The sequence below is a fragment of the Rhipicephalus microplus genome, chromosome 3 (assembly GCF_043290135.1).
Source record: "Rhipicephalus microplus isolate Deutch F79 chromosome 3, USDA_Rmic, whole genome shotgun sequence".
NCBI classification, from domain to species: Eukaryota; Metazoa; Arthropoda; class Arachnida; order Ixodida; family Ixodidae; genus Rhipicephalus; species Rhipicephalus microplus.
In genome coordinates, this window is record NC_134702.1 from 177,718,213 (window position 1) to 177,739,419 (window position 21,207).

A 21,207-nucleotide genomic window follows, 5' to 3' on the forward strand; every position below is an offset into this window, starting at 1 on the left:
GATTTTATTACTTGTATGTTTTTACCCGCCTTACTGTGAGGAATTTTATGGCCCTTATACAGCCGCTTATCACAATCAATTGTCCATAGTTTTAGTAAGATGAACTGGCGCTCTTTGGCCGTGAAATGGCCCTTGCGCCATAAAACATCAAACATCATCAAACTACAGACAGAAGCGTACTCTTTCTGGGAGCACAGGGAGGTAAGCTAGTGCAGCGCCGCCTCCTCGCCAATCTCATCGTGGAAGCAAAAAAAAAAACAACATGCAACCAAGGACAGACAAGGTGGCGCTGGCATTAGCAAGGCTACCAGACATGAGGGAGAAGAGAAGCCTGCATGCAGACACGAATGGCGCCACTAAGTTAATTCTAGCGAAAATAAAGGGCGTCAGTTTTCGATGGCCCATGCGCTCCCCTCCTTGAAGTGGATTTGAAAGAAAGGGAAGTGAAGAGAAAAGTGTGTCCTGGTAACTGTTCTCGTAGGAGGTCACCTCAACAACGCCACACGGATGGATAGTGGGGGAGAGAAATGTGAGAGAGGAAAAGAGGAAGGTGTCAGTGGTGTTTGGCTCAGTCGTGCGCGAACACATGCCACCTTCCAAAGCATAGGTTTTCCAGTGAATATAACAATGCTCACTAGGTGGTGCGTCATCCCTCATTGGCGGCGCACAACGCTTTGGCACGTCTGTATTCTGTCTTTCTCAGGAGCTCACGCAGTGAGCACACTTGATGATTGCTCGGCCGCCTGTACAACCCACAAGCCAAGGCAGGAGCGCAGTGGGCTCCCAACGCAGCTGCAGCTCGGGCTCGTCGCTAAGGCCCTGGGGTGACAGCGTGAGAGGCCATTGTGAGAAGGGCTAGCTTGCTTTGAAACCCAGAGCTGCGGGTTGTGTATATAAAATGTATGTAGTGCATCAAAATGTATATAGTGCATTCAATTGTAAATAAATAAAAATTGTGTAAGTAATGGATATATAACGACAATGTCACTATTTATATGATAGCAGATGTGTACGGAGGACTCGTGGGATATTTGATCATACCCGAGCAAGCTCTTCTAACATCATTCACTTCATGGATGTGGCTCGATTATTTCTTTACGTTTTTACTTGAATATTGCGCGCACCTTTTTTATAGTATAGTGGGCCCCTAAACGACATGCATGTGAGAATCGAGTACAAAAGAAAGATAAACGATTATTTTATTGGCATTGGCATTTAAAAGATGGCCACCTTTTATGTTCTTTTGAAATTTTGGCCATTGTGTCTTCCATGTGCAGCACTTCGTATGTGCGCTGAGGGCTTGTGTGTTCACATCGACAGCATGGAAGTACAGACTCTGAAGACTCGACGAGTGTACCACGATGCAGCTTAAGAGAGAAATCATCATGTGTGCAGAGGTAGATAGAAATCCGGCTGCATCGTGGCCATTCGGAGTTCCTGAAATATGCGTGAGACTGGCGGAAACAAGCAGCAGGTTGTTGACAGCAACTTTTCACGAAAAGGCTTTAGTGGATCACTGCAGGGCCAGTTTCCGAAAATCGAAGAGCTGCTCACTGAGTTTGTGCTTGAGTAGTGAGCGACAGAGCGGCCTGTGAAGGCAGATCTGCTGCAAATCTGGGCTATGCAGTTAGCTTTAGAAAAAGGTCTAACGTGAGTGGGTTTAAAGCGAGCAGGTGCTGGCTGACAAACTGTATGAACAGGAAAGGCTTTGCCCTATGAAGGCACACCGACATATGCCAGAAGTTGCCGGATGAGTATGCAGAAAAGCTTCTCAGTTTTCAGAGCTTCATCGTAAACTTGCGCCACAGCAAGGGATACCAGCTTGGCGAATCAGGAATGCCGATAAGACACCTTTTTACTTCGACGTGCCTAGCACCACAACCGTTAAGAAGAGGGCAAGCAATTGTGCGTGCTGACATCCAACCATCAGAAAACAGAAGTGACGGCAATGCTCTGTTGCACGTCAGATGGGCTCAAGCTTCTTTCGCACCTGATATTCAAACGGAAGATGCTCCCAGAAAGAGTCGTTTTCCCGAGTGGTGTGATCGTGTGAGCCAACGAAAATGGTGTAATCACAATGGACCTGGTCGCGGATTGGATCAATTACGTGTGGCGAAGGCAGCACAGCGCTGGTTTGGCCTGCGAGTGATCCTCGTCCTCAACGCGCTCAGGTGCCATCTGGACCAACAGATCAAAGTTAAGCTCGCCATGTGACATACAGACCTTGTCATCATACCTGGCGGCATGACATCACAACATCAACTGCCTAATGTCTGCCTGAACAAGCCGGTGAAGGACAAGATATAGGCACTGCATACCAACTGGCTGATGAATGCACGACACGATTTCAAGCCAAGCAACAGGATGAAGCGCGCCTCTCTGCAATACTTCTCTGCGTGGCTGAAGGACGCGCGGTATGTGGTTCCATCAGCCATAGTCATCAATGCATTTAGGAAATGGGTTGGTACCAAGTATGAGATGCTTTATGGTGTTGACAGCGAGGACGACTCAACCATTCCCTGCAGGGGGGCCTGCGCAAGCAGGCGTTTGGTGTGTAGCGACACCAGGGACCCGAGCTAACGGGGGAGTTTTGGCTCCCTCCCACGCCTAGTCGTGCGTGGCTTTGCCGTGTCCGGGGAAAAAGGAATCCTGGGGGTTGAGCCGACGGCGGGTGATTGGACCTGAAGATCCCTCCGGCGGAGGCAACGCACCCCTTTTGGGCCCTGCTTCACGTACACGACTCCCCTGGGCTCACCCACCCAGGGAAATCGGCCGTCGCCTTTTCCTATCTCTCTCTCCCTACATCTTTGTCTTTCTTACTTTTCTAGCTTTCTGTCTATTTCTCTCTTCTGCTTACTTCCAATTTTCTCGGCGGCAAGGGTTAACCCCGTGCAAATAGCCTACCTTGGCCTAGGCGTATTGGGTTATGGCAGAGTTGTACGACTGACGTCTGCAAGCTTTCAGCATCCGCAAACTTGCAGCGTCCACTCGTTGGGCTCCGTAGTGGGTGGCCGCCAACGCTGCTGATCAACATACAATTAGCATGCATACAGCATTCCCTTTACTTAGTGATCGTGTCTTCTCAAAGCGGGTACACACCGAAGATATCAATTTTTTCATCCGGCCACGACAAATATATCCTCATTTCCACGTTATACACTGCGAGAAAACTAACAAGCAAGCCATAACTGTATCTCCCTTCGTAGTGGCTAGGTGCTTAACCGAAACTCTCGGTGCCGGGTACAAGGTTACCAAAATGGCCAGCAGAGATCTACTCCTTGAGATACGTGACAAGGACCAATTCGAAAAACTGAACACCCTCACAATGTTTTGAGACACACCTATCAGTATTACGCCGCACAGGTCCATGAACTCATCTCGCGGGGTAGTATCGGATGCAGATTCGCTTGACTTGACCGAAGCTGAACTTCTGGAAGGATGGAAGAGCCAGAATGTGACAAGCGTGCAGCGTATTAAGATAAGAAGAGATCAAAAGGAAATACCAACCAAACACTTAGTACTGACCTTTGCTTCGAGCGATTTGCCGGAAACCATTCAAACTGGATATACAAAGACATCCGTGAGGCCATATATTCCCAACCCCCGCCGTTGCTTGCAATGTCAGAGATATGGCCACGGCTCGCAAAGCTGTCGTGGCCGGAAAACTTGTGCTCGGTGTGGAGTCGTGGGCCATGCGTCCGACAACTGCGAAGCACGTTCACACTGTGTGAACTGTGGCGGTAATCATGCCGCGTACTCACGTTCCTGTTCTTTCTGGAAAAAAGAAAAACAGATCATCACTTTAAAAATAAAAGAAAACATTACATTTAAAGAAGCAAGAAGGAGAGTCTCGCCATTTTATGGCCCCACATATGCTGATGCGGCGCGGCAGAAGGAAGCGTCGCACCAGACCTCGCCACTCCTTCGGCTTGCGCAGAGCGAGCCATTGGCTGTGGCGCCTGCCCCCAAGGCGGCAGTAGTTGAGTCTACTCCGCCTACTATTGAACAGAGACCAGAGACTCCAGGGTCCTCGGGTCTCAAGGCCTCACCTCGCCAGGCGAGGCCCAAGCTTCGAAAAACCAGCTCGCATGAGGGGGCATCCAGTGTTTCCGAGGAGGCAATGGATACGGGGGCACCCCTGGTGCCAAAAGAGCGGCGCGGCTCTCTGGAGCGCGCCAAGAACTAATAAGCTGTTAACAGGTCCTGATGATAGTCCTGTTACTTGACCTCGACCTTTCAGCTTAAACAAGTCACTCCCTTAATGTACACACAGCACTACTTTACTTTCAATATGGAAACACAAATTATACATTGGAACGTCAGAGGACTGCTTAAAAACCTCGACGACGTTCAAGAGCTTCTATAGAAACACTCAGCTCAAGTGCTGTGTGTACAGGAAACACACCTAAAATCCTCCAATACAAATTTTTTACGTGCTTACGTCATATACCGAAAGATGATGCTGTGGCGTCATACAGTGGTGTAGCCATTATCATTAATCAAGGAGTAGCGTGTACACATTTACCACTCCAGACATCCCTTGAGGCGGTGGCTGTTCGAGCGGTACTTTTAAACAAACTCGTCACCATCTGCTCTTTGTACGTACCTCCCCACCGCCATCTTGAAAGACGTGAATTCCAGTCTTTGATAGACGAACTGCCTGCACCCTATTTGCTTCTTGGGGACCGAAATGCACATAGTGGACTGTGGGGCGATTCTCGCTGTGATTCATGAGGTGGTCGTCTCATTGAACCATTTCTCTTCTCTTTCGGTGCCTGTTTGTTGAATAGGAAAGAGCCAACCTACTATAACGTTGCAAACAAAACTTACTCGTCTATAGACCTCAGCATCGTATCACCTTCACTTCTACCCCTACTGAAACGGAAAATCATAAATAATCCATATGGAAGTGACCATTTTCCTGTAGTGTTGAGTTCACAAATAACATATGAATGTCCTCTACATGTTCCCAAATGGCTGATAAAAAAAGCAGACTGGGAACAGTTTCATAACACTGCACGTTTAAGTTGGACAGACATATGAAGGTTAAACATAGATGAAGCTGTGCAGTACTTCACAGCTTTTCTAAGTGACATAGCAGCCAAGTGCATACCGCAAACGTCTGGAATGCCCGGCAAACGACACGTCCCATGGTGGAACACAGAGTGTCGTAATGCGCGAAACGAACAGAACAGGGCATGGAGGTTTCTTCGAAACTCACCAACAGCCGAAAATCTTGACACCTTCAAGAAAATAAAGTCTCAAGGCAGGAGAACGCGTCGGCAGGCCAGAAAAGAAAGCTGGCAGAAGTTTTTGTCATGGATCAATTCATACTCACAGGAGGCTAAAGTATGGAACATGGTCGGTAGCATAGCAGGAAAACAAGTACACGCACTTTCACTCGTAAACACTCAGGGTGATATCTTGGAAGATCAGGCAAACTTCCTCGGTGCACACTTTGAACAGGTGTCCAGCTTGTCCCACTATACTGACACTTTCCAAAATTACAGAACAAGAATAGAAAAGCAGAAACTCGAACACAATTGCACTAGATACGAGGCATATAACCCAGCTTTCAGTATAGCTGAGCTCGTAACATCTCTAAACTCCTTCAGTACATCTGCCCCAGGTTCTGACCGTGTGGTGTATGAAATGTTAAAAAACCTGCCAGCTGAAACACGAAAAACCTTACTTTGTTTGTACAATGCTATCTGGTTTTCTGGCACTATCCCTACCTCTTGGAAAGAGGCTATTATTATTCCCATTTTGGAAGAGGGGCAAGGACCCTTCGTTAGCTTCGAGTTATAGGCCCATTGCACTTACAAGCTGCTTGTGCAAAGTCTTTGAAAAAATAATAAACTGCCGACTTCTACCTTTCCTTGAAACAAACAAAATACTCGACCCATTTCAGTGCGGGTTTCGAGAGAGTAGATTCACCACAGACCACCTTGTTTGTATTGAGGCACAGATCAGAGACGTCTTCGTCCATAAACAATATTTTCTTTCTGTGTTCCTCGATATCGAAAAGGCTTATGATACAACATGACGATTTGGAATTCTCAGAGACCTGTCCCACCTTGGCGTACGCGGAAGAATGTTTCACATAATCGAAAGTTACCTGTCAAACCGGACATTCCATGTTCAAGTGGGCACGGTTCTTTCCCAAACATTTTTCCAGGAAACAGGCGTGCCACAAGGTGGTGTATTTAGCTGCACGCTTTTTCTCATCAAAATGAATTCCTTGCACTTGTCCATCCCTCGCAATATGTTTTATTGTACATATGTCGATCATGTCCAGCTTGGCTTCCGATCTTGCAATCTGGCAATGTGTGAGCGGCAGGTTCAGTTAGGTTTAAACAAGGTCTCGAAATGGGCAGAGGAAAACTGATTCCGACTGACCCCCTCAAAAAAGCATGTGTGTCTTGTTCTCCCGAAAGAGAGGCATGCACTCAGAACCCGACAATGAACTGAACGGTCAATGTCTTTTTGTTAATGTGGAGCATAAATTCTTAGGCTTAATCTTGGACAACAAGTTGACCTTCGTACCGCACATCAGGTATTTAAAAACAAAATATTTAAAAGGCATGAATGTACTGGCACGTACTACGTAGGGTAGGGACAGGCAATGTCTCATGAATTTGTATAGAAGCCTCATTCGCACCCGCTTAGATTATGGGGCCGTTGTTTATCAGTCTGCGACTCAAAGTGCTTTGAAGACGCTGGACCCCGTGCACCATTTGGGCATCCGCATTTCTTTGGGTGCTTTTCGCACCAGCCCCGTAAAAAGCCTTTACATTGAGTCAAATGAGTGGTCGCTTCATCTGCTGAGAACTTACATGTCCTTTGTTTATTTCCTTAAGGTGAAAGCAGACAAGAAGCACCCCTCATACTCTACTAATAATGATTTGTCTAGCTTCATTCTGTTTCAAAACAGGCCTTCGATGAGGCAGCCCTTCTCAGTTCGCCTGAAGGGTCTAGCTGAGGAAACTGGAGTGTCACTCTAACACAGTTTAATGGCTCCTGTAGCATACCTGCCACCGTGGCAGTGGCAGACTTTAGACTGCGATGTGTCTTTTCTAGAAGTTACAAAATATGCGCCTATGGCCCATATCCGAACATACTTCCTGGAACTTCAACACAAATACACATGTTCTGAGTTCTTTACAGATGCCCCCAAGTCTAACTCCTCTGTGTCCTACGCTGCTGTTGGCCCATTTTTTTCGGATGCTGGCCCTCTACATCCAGGCACAAGTATCTTCACAGCGAAAGCTTATGCGATACTTGTGGCGGCTAAACACATCAAGCAATTACAAATACAAAAAGCAGTAATTTATACGGACTCCCTCAATGTGGTAACGAGTCTGCACACTCTTAAAAAACAAAAAAACCCAGTCCTTGTCTCACTTTATTCCATTTTATGCACACTCTACACACTCAAACAACATGTTGTAGTGTGCTGGGTGCCAGGGCACTGTCAGATCCAAGGCAACGTGAGGGCGGATCAGCTCGCTGCATCCGTCCACAAAAGCACTGCCCCTACGTCCATATCAATCCCGGCCCTTGATCTTAAGCCATCTCTCAAACGAAACCTCAGGGACTACTAGCAGAGCAAGTGGGATAAACACAAAACAAACTACACATTATTAAGCCACACCTTGGTCATTGGCTGTCAGTATTAAAATTGCGTCATACAAAGGTAATACTAACGAGGCTAAGGATAGGACACACATACACGACACACACACATATCTTTTGTCCCGTGGCGATCCACCATTGTGCGACAGATGTGGTGAAGCATTAACGGTCCTTCACGTGTTAATCCAGTGCAAACAGAAACTCTAAGAAAACAACATTTTCCATTACCCTACCGACAACATATACCTTTACAACCTGCAATGTTTGTCGGGAGGGAACCACTTCTTAGTCATAAATCATTGTTAGCGTTCTTAAAAGAAATTCATAGTTTTCATATCATATACCCGGGCATTCCATAGCACGACCTCTGCAGAGAGGTTTTTGCTGCGGTGGCTACACAAGAAAGCCCTTGCCTCACGGCCCTTGGACGCAAGGGTATGAGCGAGTGAGGCACTTGTGCTAATGCCATACATGTCCACCATCGTTTTTTATTATTACCAACTTTTGTCATCTATTCACACCACACACACCTTTCTCACGGCATGGTCATGATTTTATTACTTATATGTTTTTACTCACCTTACCGCGAGGAACTTTATGGCCCTTATACAACCGCTTATCACAATCATTGTCCATATTTTTAGTAAGACGAACTAGCGCTCTTTGGGCGTGAAATTGCCCTTGCGCCACAAAACATCAAACATCATCATCATCAACGACTGAACCATTACGCGACTCGTACCACTGCCTTAGTGGTGGCAGTTTTAGTGGCAGGTCCGGCTGCTTGATTTTGTGTTTTATTTTTAGCAATCTTAGTGCTTTAAAACCCAAACTCTTGTTCCTCTGAATGTGCAAAGGCTGACTCCTAAGCATGTCTTTTTAACACGATAGCACTAGGGCTCGAGTCGCAGAAATTCTGTCGTCGCTGTCGGCACTGTTGGTTATGAGCGAAAAATTGGCCATGAGCGAAAAACGGAGAAGGAAGCTAATATAATGAAGAATAAAATTTTCGGTTTCACCTAGGATTGAACCCGGGCCGTTCACGTGGCAAGCAGGTGTATTACCATAAAGCCACAAAGTTACTTGCAGCTGCTTTGGGAAAAAAACACTACATAAATGCCATGATGTGAAAGGAGTCTCCTTAACGTATTTTTTTCGACAGGTGTCACGATGAAAACGAGCCATTTGGCGATTTGTAGGTGCGTTTGGGTGGCCATTAAACTATGTCGAAAAGGCCGGGATAGTGCAGAAATCGCCGCTAAAAACACACAGGATTTTTTAACTCTAAAAATGGACAACTATGTCCATCTTTTGGAAAACATATCATGTCTTTCCGGAGGGGTCGATCAAGCAAACAGCAAACGTTAGATACTGTGCTGCCATATGTAAGGCATTGGAGACTCCTTATCGCCTCCAAAATGGCGAGCGCGCGTTGTGAATCTTGGAGGCCATGTGACATGGGCACATACTTGGAACACGTGGCCAGCCTATAGCATTATTCAGATACATTGAAACAGTACAAAGAGAGAGTAGAAAGACAAAAACTTGAACCGAACTGTGGAAAAAAAACAAGCCATACAACACACCATTTTGCTTGAGTAAACTGCTGCAGTGCCTAACTGCTGCAGCAAATCTGCCCTAGGCTCTGACCATGTTATATGTGGCATGCTGAAGCACTTAACTAGGTTTATTTGAGGAACTGCAACAGTTAGGCTCGCCATGTGAAAGCGTGACTGATATTGTAGTTCCACGTGGTTCCTCGATCTTCAGGAAACCGGTGTCGCGACTTCTCTTGAAATATTTGATTGCTACAGAGCATGTCACTGGTGATAAGTGACAATTGTGTTTGGAGTATAGTGCAGCGAGATAGAGTACCGCAACAATATTGCAAGTGTTATAGCAAAAAGACCGCCGTCTTATGCAGCAATACGTCACGCTATGCACGATATTTACTTGAAAGCCTGATCGTGCTTTGGTAAAAATCAAAGGACATTAGCTACAATTAGCAAAGAGAAAACCGGTGGGGCAACTGCCTGCAAATTAGATCCGCCGGCTACCTACAACATCCTCAACCTCAACCTCTTATCATGCAACTCGTGCCTCCTGATATAGTCACTTTTTTTAGCCACCCTGACAGAGGCGGTGTGTGCCCATGTCCCGAATGGCCGCCTTGGTAGCGCAGTAGGCAGCTCGTAAGTCTCATAATCTGAAGGTCGTGAGTTCAATTCTCACCCGGGGCAAAGGCGGCATTTTTTTTCCTTTCTTTGGGTCGTCGCAATATATTCATGTTGCCCATTTAGGGTATTAAGTTACTTCAATTCTCTAATAATAACCTTACCATGCAACACGTGCCTCCTGGTATAGTCGCTTTTTTTAGCCACCGTGATAGAGGCGGTGTGGGTCCATGTCCCGAACATCCGCCTCGGTAGCGCAGTAGGCAGCGCGTCAGTCTCATAATCTGAAGGTCGTGAGTTCAATCCTCACCCGGGGCAAAGGCGGCATTTTTTTCCTTTCTTTGAGTCGTCGCAATATATTCGAGTTGCATATTTAGGGTATAATGCCCCTGTCACACGGGCACTTAAAAGTCATTTAGTAAGCTGCCTGTTTCCGAAAAGGAGTTCCTGACAGCAGACACACGGCACAGAGTGAACTGCTTTTCAGAAGCGGTCTTTTTCATAAACAGAGTTCGTCGATCTCTTTTACGGCTCTGAATGAGTAGCCTCAAAACCAGTGGGCGCCAGCAATTTTCCAGTGGTGAGGAAAAAAAGAGCAAATGCTTATTTTTCTGTCACCAAAACTCTTTGTAAAAACAAATTTCATATCCTGCAGAAGGTGTAATGAACTCTTTTAATGGTTATTTCCTTTTCTACTCCCGTAAGCAGCTACAACGCGTCAACAATATCACGTGGGGACGCTCGGTCTCGCGCCGCGCCATTTTGCACAAGTGAGGAAAGCGTGGAAGTCGTGCGTTTGCCCATAATTCAAGTGGTCAAGCTTGTATAAGGCAATGCCAACTCGCTTCTCAGGAGTGATGGTTTCACGCACGCTGGTGCACTGTCTTTCGAGCTCACTGCGCAAGCTCTCCACAATGAAACGAAAGGTGGACGGGTACACTCGAAAAGATTGCTTGAAGTTCTGCTCACCGAGGTGAGGTACAGTTCCCTCGAACCACCTCTCGTTTCGTCTGAAGGCCCAGATTGATCAATCGCAGGCCTTCTCCGACAGCTCCAGTGCGCACAGCAAGGAATTGCTGAACAGCAGTTGCTGCTTGATCCTCTCCTTGGCGGCTTTTGCAGCGTCTGCCTCGCTTTCCAGAGCGAGAAGGCAGGCCTTGAGACTTGCGATCCTCGCTTTTTCTTCCGTACGGTCACCCATAACATGAGCAGCGAGAGCAGCATAACGAGAGCAGCGAAAAACAAATACGGTAAATAAAAGCCCAGTGGTACCAGACGGACTTGTGCACGTCGCTAGTTGGGAATGCTTTCTTAACTAGTGCAACGAACTTTCACATTGGTGTTTCTTCATCTCTTGTTTTTAAATTTATTTGAAGAAACGAGCAGTGCAACAAGTCTTTAATTTGTACATCGTGATACATCGTTTAATTTTCATTGCTTCTCTTTTAACTGCTAGCGCCACGCTTTCGCTAGCGTCTTCGAACGAAAACACTAAAAGGAGATCGTTGCTGCCGTGTGTCTGCGCCGCAACACCTCTTTGTTAAAAGTCTTTCAACTTCGTAAAAAGACCGCTTACTTAAAAGACTTTTTGCGCGCCCATGTGACACAGGTATATGACATGCTGAAGCACTTACCTCATGAAACACATAAAACTCTCCTCGGTTTTTGCAACTCTGTATGGTCTTCCGGCGAGATTTCCGCTGCGTAGATAGAGGCCATTGCAATACCTATTCTTAAAGAGGGCAAGGATTCATCTGCCATATCGAGTTACAGACCCATTGCTCTGACTCGCTGCCTCTGCAAATTATTTGAAAAAATGATAAATTGCTGATTATTATATTTCCTGGAATCAAACTCCTCGACACATATCAGTGCAGATTCCGAGAGGGTTGGTTCACCTCGGACCATGTCATCCACATAAAGGCGCGAATCCGCAAAGCTTTCATTCATAAGCACTTTTTTCTATCTCTCCTCCTTGACATAGACGAGGCACACGATACAAGGCGGCGTTTAGGAATCTCTAGAGACCTCTCGCACTTATGTATACGAAGTAATATGCTAAGTGTAATTGAAAATTATCTGTACAATTCAGTGTACAAGTGGGCAATGCATTGTCATGACTGTTCGTGCAAGAAACTGGAGTGCCGCAGGGCGGTGTTCTGATTTGTACTCTCTTTATTGTCATAAAAACTCCCTGGAATGGTGCATCCCGCGTAACATCTTTTATTCAACATACGTTGATGTTTCACAGATAAGTTTTAAATCCTGTAATCTCTTGGCGTGCGGGCGACAGGTTCAGCTTTGTGTGAACAAGGTCTGTATATGGGCAGACAAGAACGGTTTCTGTCTGAATCCACAAAAAGCTCTTGTGTTCTGTTCTCTAGGGAGAGAGGCCTCTACCCCGATCACGATGTAGTGTAGCAGGGTGAGCACGGAGCTGTCATGAGGGAACAGAAATTTTTAGGCATAATTCTGGACATGAAGCTCACATTTGTGCCACACATTAAGTGCATTAAGAAAAAATGGATGAAGACAATGAACATCTTAAAGGTGCTGTGCCGTATAAGTTGAGGCAGGGACAGAAAATGTTTGATGGGCTTCTGCAAAAGCCTTATATGCAAGCGTTTAGACTATGGAAAAATAGTTTACGAGTCCACTACACCAACCGCCTTGAAAATGCTGGACCCTGTCCACCATCTAGGCATTAGCCTTTCCACAGGTGCTTTTCGTACAAACTCCCTGAAAAGCCTTTACGCGGACTAAGACAAATGGTCCCTTCGTGTACAAAGAGTGTACCCGTTTTTTACGTATATCTTGAAAATAACCGCAAGCACCGACCATCCCACAAATCCTGCTGTAAATGACGCATCTAGCTCTCAGCTTTTTCAGAACCGACTCGCATTGAAACAGCCCTTTTCGCTGCGTGTAGGAGCACTAGCTGAGGACACGGGCGTCCTGCTGCTCGAACACGATGTAATGGCTCCTACTTCATGGCAATGCCAGGCTATAAATTGTGACACATCTTTCATGAATGTTGCAAAGCATGCCCCACTTCTACACATACAGATTTACTGATGCATCAGACCCATGCGGTTGTGTCCTATCCAGTGATGGGCCCATCTTTTCCGGATATCGGTATTCTACACCCTCACACAAGCATTTTCACAGATGAGGCTTATACAATACTGGTAGCAGCAAAACACATTAAAGGATCAGAAATAAGTAATGCAGTCATATACAAGGATTCATTAGGAATAGTAAAAACTTTAAAAACCATCTTAAAGTACAAAAATCCTGCCGTTGTTTCGCTATACTCTCTTCTTTGTGCCGCTTACACAATGAAACAGCATGTAGTAGTATGCAGGGTTCCAGGACACCGTGAAATTGAGGCAAACGTACTAGCAGATAAGCTTGGCAACATCAGTCTATGCAAATGCTTCGCAGTCATCTGTAGCTGTCCCCGCAATGGTCTTGAAACCCTTCCTGAGAAAAAACTGACGGATTACTGGCAGCGTACACGGTGAACCCCTTACTATTTTTTATATTTTGATACAATGCAATGAGTTAGATCCTATCAGAAAAAAGTGATTCGTTATACTCTCTTCTTTGTGCCGTTTACACATTGAAACAGCATGTAGTAGTATGCTGGGCCCCAGGACACCGTGAAATTGAGGAAAACGTACTAGCAGATAAGCTTGGCAACATCAGTCTATGCAAATGCTTCGCAGTCATCTGTAGCTGTCCCCGCAGTGGACTTGAAACCCTTCCTGAGAAAAAACTGACGGATGACTGGCAGCGTACACGGTGAACCCCTTACTATTTTTTATTTTTTTATACAATGCATTGAATTAGATTCTATCAGAAAAGAGCGTTTCGCAACACCTTACCGAGAACAAGTACCTTTTCACCCAGCAATGTTCATCGGTAGCGATCCACTTTTCAAACATCAATCATTATTTCTATTTTTAAAAGATGTTCATAATGTTCATGTGATCTACCCTTGTAATATGTAGCACGACCTATCATAACAAGTCGTTGCTGCAGTATGCTGATTACAAAGCACATGTTTCGCGGCTCTTGGAGGCAAGGATGCTGAAGAGGCATTCTCGCTCTATAATCTTTTCTTAGCTTTATCATCAGAACCATTGACCACTAATTGTCACTGTACACATTTTATGTCGCTCTCATACATTTATTACCTATATGTTTTATCTGCCTTTACAGCAAGCAATATTAGGCTGCTTTACAGCCAGTCATCATACCCAAATGTTTTGTCTTATGTACTGGCGCTCTTTAGCCATCACGTGACCCTTGCGCCGAGAAACGTCATATATCATCATCGTCATCGTAGCACTTCGCACTCGCTTGTAGACCAGAAACCGCAGAGGTTATGTCCCCTCTCAAAAAAGTCTTTACATAATAAAAATTTTCTCTTTTTGTCAGGTTTTCATTTTCATCAACAGAGGCCCTAAGCTGCTTCCATAGCGAAGACCTATGGCAGAGCTTTCCATCAAACGTCTGCACCTGGAGTGTGGGAAGCTTGATTGCCTTGCGCAGTGCGTGATCCTCGGGCGTCTGGGATGGCCTTGCAGCTAGAGGCTGGGTGTTCCTAGAACAGTGGTTTTGACGGAATCGACACTGCCGAGCCTTCAGCTGTCCTAGCATTTCTAGCACAGCATCTTGATACGTCAACACAGCTTCAAACTCTGTGGTAAACTCGTCTTCTGGAAAAAGCTCTTTCAGCTCAGAGTTAACCTTATCTAAATCTTCATTGTTTCCTTGTATCCATTCAACCAAAGATGAAATCTTCGCATGGTCAGCACTTTCAAACACTGCATTGGCTTTATTTATCAGATGCATATTCATCTGTAGTTGCTCCGCTCGCTTCTCTTTCAGTGCTTTGACACGATTCATCTTGTGCTTCAACAATGCGTGACCCTACTCACCTCAGTCCACTGATCAGTTATGCTGTCACGGCAAAAAGCAGTGGCCTACGTCCATTCAGGATGTCCTGCCTGGCTCTCTTCTAAGGCTGCCACTGGCCTCGCTATGTGCTGTGTTTTATGGAAAGTTCTCTATTAGCACTGCAAGCATGTATTGTCCCAGTGAGTACTCTACGGGCGTTTCGGCACCACTTTGTAAAATCATTGGTCACGGCATACAAAGAGACAAAACTATATTTACATTATTTACACATAATGGTTTGAACATAGTTCACGGCAGACACTTTTTCCCTTCTCTTCTTTCCTGAGAGCTCATGCGTTCTTCTCGACGGCTTCTTTTTTTATCTTCTCAAAGAAAGGTACATTATCAATATAGCTTATTAGGTATATTGGCAGCACATCTAGTTGGCATACGAATTTATGAATTTCCACTCACACGAATGTTGTTCCTGACTTTACAAGTTTTGTATGAAGACTGTACTGTAGTTTACTCCTATATGATGTGATAGAATGAAAAAAAATGATGAATGGTACAAAAAACGGGAGGAGAGACACGCACCTAAAAATATTTCAGTTTTCTGCTTATTACTATGGGTTTTGCGATGCCTGCATGCAGGGTCGGAGCCATCGAAACCTTTCTACACCGCACCTTGTTTTGTGTTGCCTCTGGAATCGACCCAGCTTTGACCAAGCAGTGATGTTCTGTGATGACGTCATTGAGTGACGTCGCTATGACGTCATCGTGTGACGATAATCCTTTTTTTTTTATAATTTGAGTGTACGTCATGGACGCTCTATCGACGATGTCACTTCAAGTTTATTTGAAGAAGCAAGACACGTCAGTCAATTCTTGCGTTCCCTCGGGCAATTAGGCTTTCATCTTTAATGCTTTATGATAATAACGTCGGTCGTCTAAATTCCTTACTTCATACAATCACTATCATGATTTGTGCTCATTTATTTGTGTACTCGAATGAATGGTTTTAGTAATGTAGTGATGATGAGAAATTTGAAAAATCAAAATATTTAGTGCATCAGAGGAAAAAACGACGGATAAGCAAAACATGAGCGGGTTAGGTTTCAGCTCCAAGCGGTAAAAAATGCAACGTGTTCTAAAGAGATTCCTTTGATGGGGCACTAGTGTGGCCAACCCTGAGACTGGGTGCGCAGAATGGGGTGTTTTCGCTCTACTAATGGAAAAGTAAGAAAAGTGCATTTGTAAGCAGTCTATCACATGGTGCTCCATCTTCCTACATCACAGGTTTTGGTTTCCTATGGCATGTAGCGAATGGTGTTTCAGCTCCAGGAATGCCGTCGGCCATTTGTTGGGCTAAATGTTGTTGCCTTCCTCATTGTTGGAAGACTGTTGGTGATTTGTAGTGCATAGCCAATGACATGTATAATGACAACATTTAGACTGACAAGACGAGCCCCCAAGGTGCTTTGCCCCAAGACTGAGAGGTTGCTTTGGTTCTCTAGACATTCGTATCCAATATGCTGGTGCATCACACTACTACCCAGCTGTTCAATTCTATAGTTCCTGTGAATTTTACCTGTTCATGTTTTTGTATTGTGCTTATGGCATAGCGAGATCGATATGGAAAAAAATAGCCTTGTTTCTTAAAATTAGTAAATAAATTATAGTTGCCTAATTACTGTACTAAATATTGCAAAGATAAAACTTAAAGACTGTGAACTGACCCAATGTTTCCGGACCGATTCAGTCCCTTCTTCAGGCGTGTCTGCTGAACCGGCTCTGAAGCTCGCAATTTTTCTTGGCAATGTCACCCTCTCCATCGTTCTTATTTCCGCCAGTGTTGTACTGCAGTGTTTTTTCAAGTGGTTCTGTAGATTGTGCTCGTATACACTGGGTTAGGTTCCAGTTGAGCGGTTGACATTTGCAGCTCCTGTTTAGATGTGCCAGAATTTTCAGAAGTGTCTTTTTATGTAGCTACCCTCCGTTTTCATGACCCAGGAATCATTGAAATTGATGCAGTAGTCCATCTTTTTGCTGTGTTTAGTGAGAGTGTTTCGTGCAGCGTTGAGGTTGCACACATCACTTCGATGTTGTCGTATCTTATCGAAAAAGGTTTTTTCCGCTTCACTAAAGTCACTGGAAAAGTTCATCGAAAATACTTTTCTTGCGCCTCATATGCAGAAACGGTTTTGTGCCGGGATTCTATGGCCTTCCTAAGATTTACTAACCGCGAATACCGCTACGACCGATAGTTGACTTTCGAACATCACCACTTCGCATGCTGTCTGAACATCTACACTGAACCCTGTCATCACTAGTGGGGAAGACAGCCACACAAGTTAGAAATGCCACCCATTTCGTTCAGAGTATGTGGGAAATGACAATCGGCAGCGTCAAGAGGCTCATGTCTTTTTATGTGGTTTCTCTGTTCACGAGTCTTCCCGTACCCTTCACGGTCTCAGTTGCCTGGACCACCCTGGAAACGGATGAGAACCTAAGCAAGAGGACGAACATCAGCACTGTTTGATGCTTGATGGAATTCTGCCTCAATGTGACATATTTTATTGTCCATGGCGCTTTCTGCTAACAAACAAGTGGAATTCCCATGGGAGCCACCATTTCAGCTACAGTGGCAAATTCGACAATGATTCACATCGACATACACGCTTCGGACACGTTCCCCGAGCAACCAAAATTATTTTTGAAATATGTGGATGATGTTTTTTGTGTGATTAAGGATTCTAACAGCACACTTAAATTCGACCGAGCCGGCAATTCAAGTCACTATGGAATGTGGAAAGAACAACGTTGTTACTTTCCTGGTGTTGCTAGTGAAAGGGCAAAAAGCAGAGGGTAGTGGTGGACAATTGAGTTTCTCTATGTATTGAAACCCACGCATACCGGATGGTATATGCAGTCAACTTCTGACCACCCGACCGTACCACAAAACATCGATAGTCAAGACACTCCTTAATCACACAAGGGCCATCTGCAGCTAAAAAAAATGCGAAAAAAAAGAAGCGATCATTTCCGATGTTGGACAATGGATACCCGAAATGAATTATTCCTCGAGTACACCAGTTACTTGGCGACCGAGAAACTGCCCCCCACCTGCCATCTGCAAAAGATGACCCTAACAAAGAGACCTATCCCAAACATTCCAACCACATTACTGTCCCATACATATTGAGAATCAGCGAGCAACTGTCCAGGGAGCTGGGGAAAGCGGGCCTTCAGGTTGCGCACAAACCCATCTCTACAATCGAACGATTCTTACAACGACCAAAACACCAACTGCCGAAAGAAAGGTTCCCCGGACTGGCCTACGAAATCCCTTGCACAGACTGTCTCCCACCACCTACATCGGTGAGACAAAAGCTTCCCTTAAAGGATACCACAACATCAAAACAATGTGCATAACCTCAATGCCGCACAAAATGCCCTCCCTGAACACCGTGAAAAGATTGACCACTGCATTACTTTAGATGGTGCCCGGGTCATCAACACTGCGAGTAGCCACACCAAAAGACAGTTCTTAGAGTCCTGGCACATTTAAACAATACCTAGAAGTGTTAACCGCTCAACTGGAACCTTACCCAGTGTATGTGTGCACGGTCTGCAGAACCAGCTGAAAAAACTCCTCAGCAACAACGGCGAAAAAAAGGACAACGGAGAGGGCGACACCGCGAAGAAAAATTGCGAAATTCAGAGCCGACAAAGCTGTCAGCCCTGAAGAAGGTACCGAATCGGTCCCGAAATGTTGGGTCAGTTCACAGTCTTTAAGTATTGTTTTTGGACTCTAACTTTACTGGAGAGTTTATGTTATTAGTATGAAAGTTCATGCATTCACACAGATATCTGTCGAAGATGTTTACCGTACTAAATGTTGTAATTTATTGAATATTTAATAAAGGATATAAGAAGGGTTGAGGGTGCTCTGTTGTTTGTACTGGCTTTAAAATGCCCTTTGTGTTGTTGCAAATGTGTCCTTCTTGCCTCCTGATTAGTTATAAAAAATTGCATGCTTTGAATATTGTCAGGAGAGCATTGCAACATGCCATTCAGACAAATTTTTTAATAACTTACCCCTGTGTTACAACCTTATACTTTGGGAACTTACAACGGTGATGTGGCCATGTAGAGGCCGCTACATTGGATTTTATGTATTGAAACATAAAATTAACTAGCTCTTCTTGCACTTTTAGTCTTTTGTATCTTGTAAGAGGACCAAGTATCGATCCTTGGGGAACCCCATACTTAATTACGCCCAAATCAGATTTATAATTGTGGAGCTGTACATATTGTTTCCTGGCCCAAAGATAGCTTTTCATTAGATCAAGCGCAATCCCGCGTATTCCATACAGTTGAAGTTTCCTAATTAATATATCGTGCTTTATCGAGTCAAAAGCCTTACGGAAATCGAGAAATATTCCCACAGTGTAAAATTTTTTTTCAAAGTTATGAAGTAGGCTGTCCTTAATACGGAGTAAAGCAGACTGAGTTGATCTACCTGGTTGGAATCCACACTGTTCTTCACAAATGACATTTCTGTTTGCTATAAAAGAAAATACCCTCTTATATATCAGGCGTTCCGCGACCTTAGAGAAAAGCGGCAGAATAGAGATTGGGCGATAATTTTGAAGTTCATTTTTATCACCTCCTTTAAAAATTATTGTTACGCGAGCTATTTTCATGGCACATGGAAAAATTCCCGTCAAGAAGAGTCTGTTGCATATGTAAGTGAATGGGGCGACAATCAAATCAGCAACTGCCTTGATAGGTGCTGCGGAAATGCCATCTTCTCCTGGTGAGCTGTTCTTTAGTGAGCATATGACAGTGGCTACTTCCTCCTCGGTAACGGGTAATAAAAACAAAGAATTAGTGGAAGAGCTTTCAATATAGCATTCAGCCGGTTTAAGGTCAGTCGCTTGTGTTATATTACTTGAGGATCCTGCCTCAAGGAAATGAAGGTTAAATTTGTCTGCCAGTGCCTTGCCACTGAAGTGAATATCGTTTATCTGTATATAGCTAGGGACAGTGGCTTGTTTTCTTCCTATCAATTTATTAACCGAGCTCCAAACCATTTTTGAGTTGTTAATCACTGTAGAAAACTTGTAGGCATAGAAATCTATTTTCGCCTTCTTGAGGTCTTTGTTTACTTTGTTTCTAAAATTTTTAAACTCAATGAGGTCAGTTTGTTCTTTTGTTTTCAAAAAGTGCTGGAAAAGTTTGTTTTTTTCATTTATCCGCTTAAGAAGTGCCGGCGTAATCCACTCCTTTCTTGCTCTTTTGTGTTTCTTTACAACAACGTACGGAAAAGCAGTATTGTAGTTACTAACCATTTTTGACATAAACAGGTTGTATGCCTTAGACGGATCAGGTTCTCGGTACAGGTTATACCAATTGCAGTTAAACATTAGAGAGCGAAAACGGAGAATATTTGGATCGTTTATATCTCTACGCATGTATTTTGGAGAATTCTGCAGTTCTGGCATTGTTAATAGTGCAAAAAAAGGTAAGTGGTCACTTATACCAGAGCTGAATACTCCGGCTAATGCACTGTCAGGGGATAAATTAGTGAAACAGAGATCAATGATCGTTTCTGATGTGCTTGTTATTCTGGTAGGAGTGCTAATGATGTTTTCGCAGCCATGAGACAACATTAACTCCATTAGTTTTAGCTTAATAGGACCATCTTTTGATATATCTATATTAAAATCACCAAATGATATCATGAACCATCGATTAGAATTAGCATGATGTTGAAGCTTCTCTAAAAACTCAAGAAGTGAGTCAGTATTACCATCCGGGGGGCGGTAGATCAGTACTATTACAACCTTGTTGTGTATCACAGTAACTGCTTCGAAATCACTACACACAACACAATAGTCGGGCCACGCCTCATAGGGCAAATTTTGTTTGATATACAAAGATACACCGCCACCGCGTTTTCCAGTTCTGAATACTGATTCCATATTGTAATTTCCCAAACTGATCACGTCTGACTGTGAAGAAAACCATGTCTCCGAGAAGCCCATGATATCAAAGTCATAGTTGAGGTGTACTAATTCGCTTTCAATTTCCTCACCCTTGTTCCTCATACTCTGTGCATTAATATGATAAAGGGAAAGACCACGTTCAGAAAGAAAGTTCGAGTCCTTAATCAAATTCTTGAAAGAGACAGCATTGTAATGCATCGACTTGATCATCAAAACAGAAAAAAGCCATAAAAGGCGATAGGTACAGTAAGTGTTTAAACAATCTTGTTTAGATCATCTTCAGATGCAATTCGGATTGCGCGTGCTTCTGAATTCTTTCTGACAAAAATTTTTCCCTGTGAAGACCAAGTGAATCGATAGTTCATCTCGGTGGCTCTAGTCCTTGCCATCCAAAGGAGCTTCTTATTTACAGGAGTTAAGTTATCAAATAGCTGAATATTACTGTTTTTTTCTCTTAGTTCGGCACGTTTAGCAAGCCA

The 21,207-nt window shown here is 44.3% G+C and overlaps 1 protein-coding gene and 1 non-coding gene across 2 annotated transcripts in view; both read left to right on the forward strand.

Moving 5' to 3' along the window:
* The window catches only part of LOC142804060 (uncharacterized), a 57,844-nt gene that overhangs the window by 31,446 nt on the left and 5,191 nt on the right, over positions 1 to 21,207 (forward strand). The window lies entirely within an intron of this gene.
* Positions 10,055 to 10,127, forward strand: TRNAM-CAU (transfer RNA methionine (anticodon CAU)). The gene has a single exon. It is a non-coding gene; the product is annotated as a tRNA-Met (tRNA).